This window comes from Pteropus alecto, unplaced genomic scaffold (assembly GCF_000325575.1).
Source record: "Pteropus alecto unplaced genomic scaffold, ASM32557v1 scaffold69, whole genome shotgun sequence".
Lineage (NCBI taxonomy): Eukaryota > Metazoa > Chordata > Mammalia > Chiroptera > Pteropodidae > Pteropus > Pteropus alecto.
The window spans coordinates 119,538-131,181 of record NW_006494610.1 but is presented as its reverse complement, the minus strand read 5'-3'; positions in this window follow the sequence as shown (position 1 = coordinate 131,181).

The following is an 11,644-nucleotide window of genomic DNA, read 5'->3' as shown; positions in this document are numbered from 1 at the left end:
TTCTCCTTCCTTTTCACTTCTTCCAACTCAAACTTTGAGGTTCCATGACTGTTTATATAATCAGACACTTTGTTTCGGAAACAGCACAACTAATGTTTTTGTGAGGAAATGCCCTGCAAATGCTCAAAACCTCAAAATGATTTTCAAACCTCTATTTTCTTCTTCCTTTCTTTTTTTAATGGAAAGCACAATTAAAGAGATTTTAGGGGAGGGTATGGCATGCAACACCCTCAGCCACTTTTCAGAGTTTTTTTTTTTTTCCGAAGGGTGTGATTACAGCTGTTTAAACTTAAAATTATTTACATTTAGCAAAATCTTGATTTTAAAAAGTCATATGATTATATATAAACTAAAACATGGCAAGGAATCAAAAGTTGACATTTTTCATGGACATATTTTGCCCATTGGCTGTGGCTTCTGAAGGGTGCTTATCAGGGCCTTGGGTTGGTGGGAAATGATAAACGAAGACTGAAGAATGAGAATTTCGCCTAGCGAGTCATATTGGGTTGCAGCTGAATTTGAAAACAGCAGGTAGTCATCAGAAGGGTTTATATGAAATCTAATGGATCAGAGAGAGAAAGCAAGGGGAAATTATTTCTTTTCATACAGGGCCAGTTTCTCATCTGATGTAAGTCTTGGAGAATTAGCCAACATATGGAAATTATCCCCATGTGGTCATATGGGATAGCAGTATGAGGAATTGTTAAAAGAACAGGAATATTTAGCTTTGTAAAGAGAAGATCTGGGTGGGACAGATAGCTCTTTTCAAATATTTGGAAGGTCAGCATGTGGAGGAGGGAGTATTCTGTGTTGCTCCCGTGGGCCAAGCAGAGTCAATGGGTAGACCTTGGAGAGACAGGCTGTGGTTTAATATTCTCTAGTCTCCCACTAGGGCAGCAGGGCATGGCTGTTTCCTCATGGCAATATGGGCTCCTGTGAGAGGACAGGAAGCTGTTTCTGGAGCCATTACCTAGGAACTGAGATGGGAACTGAGGAGACTGGCCCAGCTCTGGGACTGACAGCAAAGTTTCAGCCTATCAGGCATGGCTTGACTCCAAATGCAATATCCATATTCAGTTCAGGCAAAAAGGTAGCAAGGAGGAATGGAAGGCGCCCAGAATTTGAAGTCAGGAAGGTCTAGGTTGAAACCTTGGCGCTGTCATATATTATCTGTGTAACTTTTGGAGAGTTGCTTGGCTTCTCTGAGTTGCAGTTTCCTGATCTGTACAGTGGGGATAGCATGACCTATGCAGATGCACGACTGTTGTTCATGTCCACTCAGCATTCTCTCTTGCTGCTCCAGTAAAAGCACTTTGATTTCCTCCAACTAAAGTCCTAGTGTAAATCAAGGTGGCCTGCCAGTCCCTAGATCATGAAATTTTGCCTCTGTGGATTTTTAATTCTGAGTGCAGTGACCCAGGGATGAAAATCTTTGAATTATGTCAACTATTACTGAAAAGTGAATATTTAAAATTAATTATTTTTTAAAAGAAAATAAAATGGTTGGAGCTGATTCTCTCTGAGGATGGCACCATGAAGGAATTGCCCATCGTATCTGCTGTCTGGATTTCCTGAGCCACCAGGTTGTTCAGCTTCTTCTTCAGTTCTATGGGCTACCCCATGTTCTTCCAATAGATCATGATTTTGCATAAGTGAGCTGAATCAAGTTCTGTCATTTGCAAAAAGAAAGAACTGTATCTGTACGCTTACCTTAATAGGGTTTCTAAGTCAATTAAATGAGAAAATATATAGATAAAGCCACTGACACTGTCCTAGTGTCTGGTACATAACAGATGTTCAATAAATGGTAGCTGTTATGACTATCAGGTACTGCGGGGCCAAGATGAAGTAGCGAATTCCAGCACATAGGGAAAGCCACATTCTGACGTTAAAGTAGGCACACAGAATCAGGGGTTATCTATTCTCAAACATCAGGCCGCAGCCACTAAAGTTGGCTTGCCCATGATACTTGGTAGGACTCCGCGACTCTGAAAGTGATGAAGCTTAGACTGAAAGCTCCCAATCAGAAGGTAATGGGAAAAGACCCTATACTACACGTTTGAGTTTTATTTGTTGTGAGTGTGTAGGTTGGAGGTCATTTGTTGGTGGTCAAAGAAATCTTCCCACATTTGGGAGGAAGGCTGGACTTGAGGGTCTCCAAGGTCTCCCCCAACTCTATGCAATTCCATGCACTTGACGCTCCAAATGCCACAGATTTGCGTGCAAGGACTGGAGCCTCAGGGACTCCAGTTACCAGGAAACATTAATTTTCCTCCTATCTCCCTGGTAGTGCTTTTGCATGTGCTATTCCCTCTGCTCCCTAACGCCCTTCTTTATTTCAGCCATCAGACTGACTACTCTTGGTCTTTCAAGATTCAGTTTAAGGGTCAGGTCTACTCCAAAACCTTCCATCCCACCTTCATCACTCCCATCCTTGCTCCCCTTCTCAGTGTCCCTGAGCACCTTGTGTTCCAGCAGTCAGCACACTGGGTTTTCTTGGCTGGTTCTTTACCCCATCTCAACTATGAGGTCAAGACAGAGGCCAGATCTTGTTCATTGTGTATCCCCAGTGTTCAGCGTGATGAACACTGAGGCACAGAGTAGGCATTCACAAAAATTCGAAGAAGGAAGGAAGAAAGATAAGGAGGGTGGGGAGGAAGTAGAGAAGGAGGGAGAGAGATGTATTGATGAACACTGAGGCACAGAGTAGGCATTCACAAACATTTGAAGAAGGAAGGAAGAAAGAGAAGGAGGGTGAGAGGAAGTAGAGAAGGAGGGAGAGAGATGTACCAAAGGAAAAAGACCCTATACTGCACATTTGAGTTTTATCTGTTGTGAGTGTGTATGTTGGAGATCATTTGTTGACATTTGTTCTTATAGTTGGAGACCCAATTACGCAAATGTGTTGAAACTGGAAAGATGAAAACTTTCACTAGTCACAACTTACTGGCTTTGTTGCCATGGAGCACAGATGGGACATAGAAAGTGACCCAACCTGAGAGGCTGATGAGAAGACATTGGGGGAATCAGATTGACTAAATATTACAGGCCAATACTTTAATTTCCTGCTGTAGGTAGCTCCAGCCCTAGATAATTCTCAACATGTTTTCTCCAGGATCAAAGATTATGGGACAGTTCACACAAAGTATACTTCAATATGCCTAGTACACTCCTACACAAACTGTTCTAAATCAAAATGTTTACTGCATGAGCCCAAAGAGAACAGAACATACTACCTAATTATTTCTCCTTCATTAGTTAAGGAGTGGAATCGGTGACGTATTAGGTGCTTTAATCTCCATAGGCCATAATTCTATGACTAACTTTAAAACAAAACAAGAACCAAAACTCCCACTAGCCTGATTTTATTCAGTCCTGCTTCGTTTCCTCTGGCTGTCTTTACAAGTATCTCCAGTGATAAAGAACATGACGGTCCCTTACCATGATGTGTACCATAGCCAGAAACATTTAGTGACCTATAATTATTCTTACTTGTTAAATTAAAGTTACATCTTACATTAGAGAAGCACATGCTTCTCCTTACACTTTGAATTATGAGCTCCTTGGGTAGGGGCTATGGTGTGAGAAGTTGGGGCATTAGTGTTATTATCCTCAGTCATAAGCCAAGCCTCACTCCTGCTTATGCCTCAGAGAGGGAGCAGGTGTGGAGCATGCACTGGCCTGCCTCCCAAGGCACATCTGAATGGTGGAATGGAAGGTCTACCTTCCTGGTCATATGCCCTGAGTGCCTGCCTTCAGCAGAAGTACTGGGCATGGGCTCCTCAAGAGCGAAGGAGAGAAGGTGTGAAATGGTCACATTTCTTCTATAAGCAGTCCTGCTCCAGGGTTCTAAGAGTCATACGATTTCATCTCTGTCCCACAAGGCATGACATCTGCAGCAGCTGAGCAGCTATTTGCTGGAAAGAAGCAAGACTTTAACTAAGAGGAGTGATGTGGAGATGGCTTGTGAAATGGAGAAGACACTTAAGACTTGTCTTCAAGAGAGATTAGGCTTATTCTCCACAATCACATGAGGCAAAATTCCAGGGTGGACATATTTCCACTCAATATGGTAGAGACTTTTCTATCAGACAGAGCTGTTCGGATAAGGAAAGGGCTGCCTCAGGAGGGACTGTGGTCCTTGTCCCTGAAGGACTTTACAGACCGAGAGCCCACCTCATGAAGAAGCTGGGGAGTGACTTTGGAAACCCAGCGGGTAAATGGGCTGGAAGACCATGGAGATAACACTTTCTCAAAAATCTAAGAAAACATAACAAAGGAATCTAAGAGCATGTCAGAGAGGAAGAAGGATTAATTTTCTTTTGCTTAAAATAGATTTTGTGGGGTCTTCATGGGTGTGCTAGGAATGATCATTAACCAAAGAAAGCCCCCTAAACAAAAACTGTGTATATTACCAGAGTAAGCAGGCAAGAGTCTGGAGACATAATCCCAGACTCACAGGATGGTTGATGCACACTGAACAGCATTTAGAACTATTTTTATTAGTCGCTCTGAATTGCCTGTTATACACAGAGAACTGTTGTAAGTTTTGGGAGAGTTACAAGATGTTTATGATCCAAGGAAAGTGTAATATATATGGAGAAAGACATTTTTACTAACCCAAAACTCAAGAACAACACAGAATATTTTGAAAATATTCAAATATGAAAGAAGAGGGAGAAATTGAAGAGGATTCCAGCAGTATCTTAGAAGGCCAGGATTTCCCCAAACCATGTCATACGCATGTGTAAGTGTTCCAGGGGAATTGGCCTATAATGTGACCACCCACATCCCCTTCTCGTCATCCTTCAGCTCTGTCAGGGTCTCAGGTGGGATGGAAGGAGAAGGAACTGCTCTTGATGGGGGCTTTTTCTTTCACTCAACAATATTTTAGTTGGTAAAAACAACTCATGCAAACTTTTGACTTCCCTTCCTTGATCTCTTTTCTTCTTCTTTATTTCCATGCCGCTTTATTGATACTTTGCCTCTATTTCCCCAGACGTTGGCAGATAGGGCAACCATGGGACAGGCAGGGACAGTAAATGAGGGGAGACAGAAGAGAAAACAGTTTCTGCCTCCCCGCTTAAGACTGCACCACTAATTCTTACTGTCTGGGTAATCACAATGCCAAATGAAGCTAGGAGAAGTGCACATATGAAGCTAGCATCCCAAGCTGCCTCTGGGATCACCTGATTGTCTTAAATGTGTACACACACACACACACACGCACACATGCACACATGCACACGCACACACACACGTGCGCACATTTTACATTCAGGTTTAGGAGAAATAGTGACTCTATTCTCATTTGAAGCAAATACCAAAGGACGTATTTCCAATTTGAAAATGACCGCTTAATTTTGTAGACTTTTGGATCAGACATAGAAAAATACCAAGGCTGCAGAGCTTATATGCCAGAGAAGGGATCGAGAAGGAAGAAAGGTATAAGCCAGGAGGAACTCTTGACAAACAATCTCAATGGAGCTTTGTATTTTAAAGCAGTTTTAAATCATGAAGTAGCCCACCCAGCTATCCCGAAAAAGTAGGTCAGCACAATATTTTCACAGGTGAGGAAACTGAGATACGATGTTCAGTAGCTCACCCAACACATACAACACCACTAGGAACACAGACTTCCGGATTTCCATTCAGACAGTTAACTCGGCTGCCTTCTTCCCAGAAAGAGAAAATACAGGCATTTAGCAACTCTTATTTTATATTTTTATATGCTAAGTAGGCTAAAACTCCACTGCTGTAGACCAAAAAGTCTTAAGGTGATAGCACATCAAAGGGTAGAGTTTGAAGCTTGTGATTATTTCCCAACTTCGTCTACAGTTCAAATGCTGTGTTCTGGGGATCTGGTAGCCAAAAGCAGTTACTGGAGAATGAAGAAGCCTGGACTCAGGAGTAAGCTGCATGACCTTGCAAAAGTCATTTAAAATCTCTGAGCTTTGCTTTTTCATCCTCAAAATGAAGACAATATTTTTTTAAAGTTTTATTTTGAGAAATGCTAAAAAACATAAAATAGTTAAATCACCCATAATTTGATGATTGACCAAATATATTGGTTTTAGCTGCTGAGCTCTAAATGTATTTAACACTTTGTAGATGTACACAGAAGTAATATCCTGACTGTAAAGCAGAATCACCATAGTAATTTGAAAGTTGATTTACTGCATGGAGTTAGAAAAAACTGTCGATAATTGAATGTACAATGAAACATGCAATGTTTTCTCTCAAAGAGGAAAATCCATTTGTTTTCAATGAGTAGCCTCTATTTATTCAACTTATATTCTAAAACAAAATTTTTAAATTCTACACCTTACTCTTGTAAGTAAAACAATAAAAGGTTAGAAACTATAACGTGAAGTGTGTGAAAGAAAGATGTATTGATGTCATCTGATACGTAGAATAAAGATGAGTTTTTGTTTTGTACTTGTGTCCATATTATGTTTATTTTGTTTAAAATTGCCCCAGAACTTGAACTGGAAGTGGCATATTAGCAAGTCTTTTTGTCAGAGGACAGAAATTAGAAATTTTACTAAGAAAACAGAAGCTGAATTTTGTATCTCTGATATGCTATTCACAAATATAAAATAAAATGGAGCAATAAAGTTCTCATCTGTGTATTAGGGCCAGCAAGCCTGCTTATAAGAGGAATATATGAGTCTTGGCCTTAATTTTCCAAGTTCCTTATCTGCATCAGTGAACATTGGTTAATTGGACCATTCTCCACTACATTTTGTCTGTGCAAACATAAGAAGTGGTACACAACAGAATTTGCTTTACTCCTATGACTTACGGAAAGTGGTGACACCTAATGGTACCCTCTTCTTAACGCAGGTTTGAGATGTTGGTTTGCAATTCTCCCCAAAACCAGTACAATTCTTTTTCTCATCCATGGGCTGGAAAGCATAGGTTCAAGGGTAGGTAGCCTTTGCTACTACCCATCACTCTGGTAGAAGTACAAAACCACAGGCTGCCTGTTAGCTCTCTTGGGTCATGCCCCCAGGTGAAAGGAGTGTTGCCAATACTCCAGAAAGTCCCAGATTCCCACTGGTCGGCCTGTGGACATGAGGCAGCCATCTGTTAATGGTGATTGTCATTCTCAACCTTTGTTCCTCCATATTAGTCATGGTGGACATTGTTCGCTGGCACAGCTCGTGGTCACAGACATGTATAGACTATCGGAAATGGCACATTCGCCTTGTCTCCTAGTCAAGAAAACACATCAGAATGCAAGTGAGGGAAAATGACATTAACATAGGCATAATCTTTAATCTCTTTTGATGTGCAAAACTTTGACACTTTATTCACAAGTGATTGTGATCCACTAAAATGGGCAGTATGAGACTCAGGACTACTGGTCAAGGTTTTAACTATTCGGTTCTCTTTCCCATCTGAATTCTCTGATTCTGTGAAAGATACAAAGATCCCGACCACAACCAGGCAGCAATTCCTCAGGATTTTGATCAACCAGAGTGACTTTGTATAGAAACACTCAGAACCAGGCTTTCTCTCTCACATATAAGAGACGTGTGTACTGGAGAAAATTTCCTAACATGTGTACTGGAGAAAATTTCCCTCCACTTCCCAAGCCCCTCAACAAAGTCCGAAAGACTCACTTTTGCTTAAAGGCGCATTTGTATGATTACATGCAAAGGGTGGAAACCCAGTTCTACGTCATGTAATCCAGGAAAACATCCACAGAGGACAGGACCCAAGGAAGCCAACAAGGTCAAACAGCAAATATCGCAATATTAAATGTCCCAGCCTTTTTTTTTTTTTTTGATTCTAGGTCTCTGATATAATCTCTTGTCTTTATTTAAACTCATCCAAAGACAGTGCGCTAAAAGGACGCCTCTGAAAGGTCTCAGCACTGGCCCTGACCCTGGTGACAGACAGCGGAGCTCTCTGCACTACACTCCCCCACCCCAAGCATGATTGGTGAACATTCGTACTTCTCCCATTGCACAGTGGTCTCATGTGCACTCAAGAGTTCATAGGTGCCAGGGAAACGTCACTAAATGCTGCCGCCTGCTGCTCTCTTGATTTGCAAGGATAGGAGCACTCTGGTAATGGCCCACCAAGCTAATCATCCCACAAAAGAAGGTTACACTCACACTGCTCTCGCTCTGGAGAGGAACTCTGTATTCCGCCTTGTGTTTATGAAACATGAAGGCACATGCCGTAAAAATGTTCTGCATATAAATGAAATAATGCAAAGCAATTATTATGCTTGTTAAGAAAGCAATAATATGATTATGAAATGTAAAGTGTTAATGAATGAAATACATTTTCACTTGTTTAAAATGATTTGCCTCTTTCTTAAATGCAATGTGTGCAACTAAACAAGGAAAGGTACCACGCTGAAGGACTGTGTAAAAGGCAGAAACCTGAACACCGCAGAGGCAAAAACCAAAAAGTCAAGTTCACTGTGTTATCTCTGAAGACTGGCTGTCAGTACTGTTCAAATTAGCAGGTTAATTGCCAAATCTCCAGTTTACTTCAGGCTGTGTAGATGGAGTTTGTGTCAAAATTAGATGCTTCATAAATGGCTCTTTTGATTTTATCTTCAAATTCATCTCCTTTCCTAAGTAAGGCTATTAAAGTAGCTTCTACAGTGGCAGCAATCTTTCCAACTAAAGGAGAATAGCTGAAATGCTTAATGAGCCCCTGAGGCAGAGGATGGGAGTAAGCTTAGCAAGCTCTGTCAGTACCAGAGCCTTGGGTCAGGTGGTCAGTGGGGCCGTAATTGAGCTTCTCCCTCTTCCTACCTTCAGGGTGCTCAGTAATGGTATGGAGAGTATGAATAATCAACTTCAGTCACGACCCTAGAACTCTTAAGCTGTAAGGCCAACTCATGCTCTTTCTCTTTTCATATCTTCGTTCTCTCCAACCTTCAACTCATCCCCTTGCCCACACACCTCCCCTTTTTGGCCCCTGTCTTTCCATCCTATTCACAGAGAAACATCAGACGTATCAAGCAGGAACCCTCCCCTTCTCCCTACTGTGCTTATGAACCATTGCCTGAACCCACGCATTCCCCTTTCTTTCTCTTGCCTAGGTGAACCCCTCTGCGTGGGCTCCGGATCCCATTCCTTCACATTTCTTAGGTGCTCTACACCACTCTCATGTACAGTCTCTCTTCTCTCCTTTGTATTCAACGAACTCCTTTCAACTGGAGAATTCCCGCCGACATTAAACATCAAAAATGTATCTAACCAGAGTGGACTTGCCAGATTAAATACTGGATACACAACAAATAATGTTTTAATATACTGTCTCATATACTGAATGGGATATACTTCTACTGAAAAGTATTTGTTCTCTAACTGAAATTCAACTTTAACTTGGCATTCTGTATGTTTATTTGCTAAATCTGGCAACCATACACCAGAGAGGTCTTTTTTGACTCCTCACTGTCTAAAATAGTACTTCCCCCTTCAGATATTTTCTATCACCTTTCTTTAGGTTATTTATCTTCATACATTATCACCACTGGGTATATTTATATTTTTGTTTATCGTCTGTGTCCCTCCACCTCCTTACTAGGATGTAGATTCCATAGGAACAGGGAATCTCCTGCATCCCTATTGCCTAAAATAGAGCTTAGCACAAGTGAAGTGTCCAATAAATATTTGTTGGTAAATACATGCTTGAGTCTCCTTTTAAAATAACTGTCACGCAGCCCTACAATCTCCCTAGATCTACTCCTCCATTTCTTTCTCCCACTGCAGAACCAGAGTTTGTAAAGTCTTAACATTCATTGCCCTGATACTTCATCTCCCAGTTCCTCATTATTCAACCAAAGCAGCTCTGTTTAAGGGCATCAGTTACTTCCATGTTGTTAAATCATGTGGACATTTTTTACCCTATCTCATCTTTCAACAAGATTTGATGCTATTAACCACTCCCTGCTTCATGAAACAAATCCTTTATTTCACTGCACTAAACTCTCCTGATTTTCTCTCCATAATCACTCTTTGTGTCTGGTGCTAGTTTATCCTTCTCTATCTGGTTATTAAAATGTAGAGCTAGTCCCAGACCCTCTTCTCTTTTCACTCTATGTTCTCTCTCCCGGGTCACCTCATCTATGTTCATGGCTTCAATCACCATTTGTTTTCTGATGACTCTCAATTTGTATATCCAGCCCAAAATGCCCCTCTTAGTTCCAGACCTACATATCCAATTGCCTATTTGGCATCTCCACTGAATGTCTCAAAGTTATATCAAGCTCAGTTGTCTAAGACTAAGAGACATCTACTGCTTACCCTAACCCTGGTCCTCTTCTATTATTCCACATCTTGATGAATGATAGCTCCATGCATCTAATAGCACAAGCCAGAATACTAACAGTCATTCTCAACTCGTAAATCTCACTTCCCAAATAGCTCTTGAATCCATTCGTTTCTCTTTATCTCTGTAGTCACCTAGTACAAAGGAGTAGTATTACCTCTGCTAAAACACTGCAATAGCTTCTTAACCAAAAGAGCTACTACATTCACTGACTCAAAACTTATTTTCCATATTTATAGCTAAAGTGATTCTTCCACCTGTAGAAAATTCTCACTGGTTTCTCAGGAGGCTCCAACCTCTCTTTTCAGTCTAATTTCATGCCACTATCTTCTTCATTCTCTCAACTGCAGCAACATTGGCCAGGAATCAGTTTCTTAAATGTAACTATACATTCAAGAGGGCTAGAAAAGAAACTGATTACAAAATAACTAGTTTAAAAGAGTGAAGTAGTAAGAAAAAATGTTTCATAAGAAAATCTTCCATCAGCCATCTACCAAAAGCATCATATAAAATTTAGGGCTGAAAGGTTCTTCGCACATCGTTTGGTCTAATTCTCTCCCTCCAAATAAAGACATGAGGAAATGAGTGTTCAGAGAGAAGACGGAAACGACCAAAGCCACACAAGCTATTTGATAGATGATCTCTAAGAGGACCTGAATTCGAAGTCACACTTCCGGCTCCAACTGAAGAGAAAATAACTAACGAGAAATAAAGTGACCTGAGAATTACCATAATTCTAAAAGAATGACGGAGTCGATCAGCACGAGGCTAAAGCACATGAAAGGAGCTAAAACCAATCCACCAATCAACCAGCAAACATACTCACAAGAGAAGTAGTGAGGCTTCAGACATCAGAATCGGGAACTTTGTCAATGAACTTTCAACCAGGTTGAAAAGGCCTGCTATAGAGAGGTTCCAACATAAGTCAATGGATATGGATGAGGCCAGGGATGGGGGCTTGGTGTACCAACTGCTCAGAATGTAAGAAAACAAGTGAGTCCTGACCAAACTATGAATTGAAAGCTCACCTTCTACGAGTCTGCCACATAAGCCACCTGTTACCACCTAGGATTTTCACAAAGGATTCTTTCTTTCTTCCATGAGTCCTTGAAGAAACTAAAAGCAATCAACTTGGTGCCCACTGAAAGTTATAAACTGAGAGCAAGAGATTCAAGTCACCACTGTTTCCTGACAACTAGGCAAAGGTATCATCTGAGAGATCCCAGTCCATTTCTTTTCAAAGGAAATCCCAAACTACTGAGCGTAATTCATACTTTAAAACTAAATTTGTCATTCAGTAGCCAAGGGAAGCTTTCTGAAAAACACTACTATTGAGATCAAG